This window comes from Magnolia sinica, chromosome 13 (assembly GCF_029962835.1).
Source record: "Magnolia sinica isolate HGM2019 chromosome 13, MsV1, whole genome shotgun sequence".
NCBI lineage: Eukaryota > Viridiplantae > Streptophyta > Magnoliopsida > Magnoliales > Magnoliaceae > Magnolia > Magnolia sinica.
In genome coordinates this window covers 47,401,063-47,407,062 of record NC_080585.1, presented here as the reverse complement: position 1 = coordinate 47,407,062, position 6,000 = coordinate 47,401,063, and positions in this window count along the sequence as shown.

Sequence of the window (6,000 nt, the reverse complement as noted above, 5' to 3'; positions counted from 1 at the left end):
TACTCTTTAAACAGTCATGCATATCGTGTACAGAACAACAGGACCGGTGTGATTCAAGAGTCCATTTATGTGGTCATTGATGATCAATTGAATACACCTGCCCCTAGTCCAGATAATGATGAAGTTCTTTTAATTAACAAATCAGATAATTCATCAAATCAAGTTAATTTTGAATTAAGGACTGTTAAAGATCATCCAACTACTCAGATTCTTAGAAACCCTCTCACTAGTGTGTGCACTCGTAGACAATTAGAAGACATGTAATTATGTGTGTTTTACATCCTAAATTGAACCGGCTAACGTAAAAGAAGCTCTTTCTGACGAAAACTGGATAGTTGTCATGCAGGAAGAACTTAATCAATTTGGTTCGTAATGATGTCTGGTATCTCGTTCCTAGACCTAAAGATAAACACATTATCGGAACAAAGTGGGTTTTCAAAAATAAGTCTGATGAACTTGGAAATATAATTTGAAACAAGGCAAGATTGGTTGTACAAGGGTACACTCAAATTGAAGGCATCGATTACGATGAAGCCTTTGCCCCAGTTGCTCACCTTGAATCAATCAGACTTTTTATATTCATTGCATGCTATAGAAATTTTAAGATTTATCAAATGGATGTAAAGAGTGCCTTTTTGAATGGTGATTTACATAAAGAGGTATATGTTGAACAACGTACAGCGTTTGAAGACCCTAAGTTAACTGATTATATATATCGTCTTAAAAAGGCTCTCTATGGTCTAAAACAAGCTCCCAGGACATGGTATGAGAAATTGACTAAGTTTTTACTCAGTCATAATTTTCAAATGGGTAGTGTCGATAAGACGTTTTTTGTTAAGAAACACAACAATGATATTTTAATGGTTCAGATCTATGTTGATGATATTATTTATTGATCAACTTGTACTAACATGACTATTGAGTTTGCAGATTTAATGAAATCTAAGTTCGAGATGAGCATGGTTGAGGAATTAAATTATTTCCTAGGGTGACAAGTAAAACAACAACTTGATGAAATTTTTATTTCTCAAACCAAGTATGCTTTGAACTTGATTAAAAGGTTCAGATTTGAGAATGGTAAGAATTTTGATACTCCCATGAGTACAGCTTTAAGACTCTTAAAAGACTCTACAGGTAAAGATGTAGATCCTGAATTGTATCGTAGCATGATTGGCGGTTTACTTTATTTAACTACTAGTGGACCTGATATTGCTTTTAGTGTTGGTATTTGCGCTAGATATCAGTCTAATCCTAAAGAATCTCATTTAACTGCTGTTAAGCAAATTATGCGATACGTCGCAAGTTTTGCTAATTTGGGTCTTTGGTATCCATATGATACTCGTGTTTAGTTGGCTGGGTACTCAAATGCTGATTGGGCTGGTAATATAGATGACAGAAAATCAACCAGTAGTGGTTATTTTTATATTGGAAATTGCTTGGTTTCTTGGTTTAGCAAGAAGCAAAGTTCTATATCGCTTTCCACTGCTGAGGCTAAATACATCGCAGCAGGAAATGCATGTACTCAGCTTGTTTAGATGAAATGTATGTTAAGCGATTATGGAATTGCACAGGACTCAATGGTTTTATATTGTGATAATTTCAATGCAATAAATATTTCTAAAAATCTAATCCAGCATTCACGTACCAAGCACATTGACATTAGGTATCATTACATTCGTGAATTAGTGGAAGAAAAAATAATATCTGTGAAATACATTCCAACCGAGACTCAACTTGCTGACATTTTCACTAAACCGCTCGACAAAAGTAGGTTCAATAAATTAAAGTTTGACCTCAGTATGAGCAATTTATTTTGAATATTCTTGCATAATTGTAACATATTGTATATATGTTTATGTATTTTTGTGGTTAAATTTTTAACTTCACTGAAAAATACAATTTTTGGCCGGTACTCAACCAGTCGTGGTCATACATGACCAGTCGTGGTACGACCGGTCGTGTATTTCCCAAGACCGATCAAGACCGGTCGTGGAGTGCGCTGACCTCTTTAATTTGGGGAAATCTCTCTTCTTCCTCATTTTCACTTTTCTCTCCAACAAGTCGAGCTACGACTAGTCGAACCCTAGTGTTCGATTCAACCAGGTCAGAGCATTTTGCTTGTCTTTCTTGTAGATTCATGGTTTATTTTCTTCAATTTCTTTATTGGAGTAGTTGATTTCAAGTTTGCCTTGAGCTTTTTGAGGTTTTCTTCTCCATTTGTTGATCTAGAAAAACTCATCTCTACTTCTCTGAGATTTCTTGTTTTTATTCAAGAATATGGACTCTAGAGGGAAAAAGAAAAATACTAGAGGTCCCTCGTTATCTAGATCAACTCCTATTATAAGACGCCATCTTCGGTCTCCCAAAGATGATCCATCTTATGTGCGTGATTTGTGTCTGCGTAATGTCATTGTGGAAAAAGCCGTTGATTTAGATCACATCGCTTGTTTCGGTCTCCTTCCTCTTCTCCAATCTGTAGGTTGGGATAACATCCTACGTTGGGGCGAGGTGGCATACCAATCCATTGTGCAGAGCATGTTTGCATGCATATCTGAATTTTCTACTGAACAATTAACTTTCTTTATTGCTACTAGAGAAGGGCCTTTTCCTGTTGATCATCATTTAATTTCAGGCCTTATGGATATACCTGTTAATAATGATGGTATTCCACCTAGCACTCTAGCTGAGAAAGTTTCTGAATCTGAAAAACGTATTTATACTAAAGCACTTTGCAATATGGATCCTCAATGGACTCAGAACAGGAATGCCCTCGCAACCAAATATTTGTTACCCAGATACAGAGTTTTGCATCGTATCTTTACTTCTAATCTGTATCCTCCTTCTGGTAACAAAACAGAATTGACTGTATTCATGGTTCGTATCTTGTATTCTATCATCACTGGTGTAAATGTTTGTCTACCCTCTTTAATATGTCATTCCATCATTCAGTTCCGTATCCATCCAGGTCATAGTGATCTTCCCTTTACTTACTTAATGACTGTGTTAGCTACTTACATACTAGTCGTTATGCCTGTTGGAGAGGCTCCTATCCAACACCTCATTTTAACAACTCTAACTTAAACAAAATAAAGTTGCGATTGGTTGAGGGCCAAGTAGATGTTGGAGAAGGTGGAGCAGCAGGTGTGAATGAAGAAGAGGGTGATAATCTTCCTCCAGACGATGTTAATATGGATGATATATTTGATGAAATAAAATCTGATTCTGGAAATGATCCTGACTTTGTGCCGTTTGGCTTTGATGAGAAATTACGTTCTCTTGAGGAACAGTTGGCTGAAATACATGTAACCCAAACTTCTCAATTTGCTTATATGCGCAACTATATGTGGCACGTTACTAAGAGTTTGCACAAAATTGATCCATCTATTCCTGCTCCTTCTTCAGGATCTGACTGAATGTTTTTATTTGTCGGTCTATAATAACTCATATAATATTTTGCTTTATCTCAGTTTGTATGACTATTTTTATTTATCTTTGGACCTAACTGGTCTTTGATATTTGGATGTATGAACTTTATTTCATCTCTTGCTTACTTTGCTCTCCTAATTATCATTATTATCATTGTGTTCTTCCTTTGTCATTTTGTAACAAAAAGGGGGAGAAGACTTTTTGAAGCTAATTGGTTATGGATTGAGTAGCATTTTTTTTCGAATATCTATGTGTGCTACACGGGGGTAGTACTAAGTATAGAGGAGTATAGAGGAGACTTGCCTCTAAATGAATGTGTGTGCTAGTTTATGATAACTGGTGCATGATTCTTTATTGAATATGTTGTGCTTCTCTTATTCTCTTAGAGAATGTTTCGGCACAAATTTGACAAAGGGGGAGATTGTAAGTGCTATGGTCTCATGCTCCTTTGGTTATCAAATTTTGTTGTGCCAAAACTCTATTTATGTCATGTGTTTGTATGTTGTTATATATGTTCCAGACATTGCTTCACAAGTGCTTCAAGTTAAGTTCAATGATCGACTTCAAGCCAAGTCAAGCCATGTACTGTAAACATCAATGTTCAAAGCTACATAAATAAAGAGTACAAGACTCAACTATATTTCAAGACTCAAGAGCAACTCAAGTTGAAGTTTGATGTTAAGCTTTCGAAGATCTCAAGATCAAGCTACATCAAGTAGAGATCTCAAGCTTTGTATAGTTCAAAGGTCAATAATCATTTGATAAATGGAGTTTCAATGCCCATACTTCATGTCCCAGGTATGATTGATCTTAGATTGACCTTAAGGTAGGTCATTTTGGATACATAATTCAAACTGTATGTTTATATATGAATTTGGTCTATTGTAAGACTAGTCCTGGACCTTGTTTGACTAGTCCTAGCACTGGTTCGACTAGTCCAAGAAATTCCATGACCAGTCCTGGAGGTCCTTCGACCGGTCGTAGGTGTGTTCACGACTCGAACTTCGACCGGTTGTGGGTCCTCGACTCAAACTACAACGATCAACTCATGCGGTCTACGACCAGTCCTGGGTCATCTACGACTGGTCGTAGGTGGTCCACGACCGGTCGTAGACACCCCACGATTATTCGTAGAACGGTTTTCAAAAATCACGCTTAAAAATTCAAAATGCCATTGAAGCTACGACCAGTCGAAGTTTCCCTAAGACCAGTCGTAGACGTGATTTCTGCTTCTATAAATTGAGCACGAATCTCAGAATTTCATAACTCAATTCAAAGAAATTCAAGGCTCCACTCTGAGATAAGTTAGTGTTCATTTTAAGCTACTTTGTGCATAATTAATATTTCTTTTTGTTAGCTTATTTTTATTTGATTTTGATCTACATTCCAATCTGATTTGAAAAGGTGAAATTCTGTAATTCCTTCTTCTTGGAATCAAAATCAAACAGAGCTAGCCCATTTGATTTAATTTAAAATCAATTAGAACTTAGAACCATTTTAAGTGAGTATTGGACATTGAACGTTGATTCGAACTTCTACTCCGATTGGTTCTTCTGGACTGCTACGAAAGGAGAAATCCAGGTATTTTATGTTTATGTAAAATTTCTATTCTTTTGGTTTTTGTTTGAGATTCGCTAGAAAAATCTCATTGTGTGGTTATCTGAGGAGAGTCAGAAAACTCAGTAAGTGTGGGTTTTTGGATTGTGTAAGCCCAAGTTAAAAAGACATAATTGTGAAGGTTTTAGGTGAGCCTGTGAAACCTATTTTATTAGTGAACGCTAATATCCCCTGTGTGAGGATATTAGGAGTGGAGTAGCATTCTGTGTGGCTGTTTTGAAACAGTTGGTGTACACACAGGCGAACAACTATAATTCTTTGTCTTGTGGTTTGAATGCTTGCTTAAGTTTTATATCTTTTATCATTTAAGTTTGTGGGATGTATGTGTGGATGTGAATGTTGTAAAATTTACATTTCAAGCAAGTGTGTGGAATGTTGTAATAATTTAGATTTAAATTTCTGCAATTTATTTTAATTCCTTACTATTTATTTATTTCTCTTCAGATTGAGTTTTTGATACAAAGAATGTTCTAAAAATAAGGTTGTCCTTCCATAAACCCTTGGTTTTTATGGTGTAAGGTTGTCCTTAGAACTGAATTCATATCAACCTCTCAATACTTGTATATTGAGGTTGATTTTATTTCAGCATTGTGAATTGATTTATTTTATTTGGTTATCTCTTTATTTTATTTCGCTGTTATAATTATAATTTGGCATAGTCCTATTCACCCCCCCTTTAGGACGTATAGCTAGGCCGTTTCACAGGCTTGCCACAGTTTCAGTTCGTTGTCGAGCCCAGAAGAGAGTCGTTGTCTTATTTGATGTCTTACGCCATTGAGGAGCCTGTTACCACATGTATTGATCAGTTGCTGATTGTCTGTGATTTTTTCGATGTGTTTCGGGAGATTCCAGGGTTGTCGCCTCGATGGCATATTGAGTTCCAGATCGATCTTGTGCCCAGTACCGCGCCTATCTCGAAGGCCCCATATCTTATGGCACCGATTGAGTTGAGGGAGC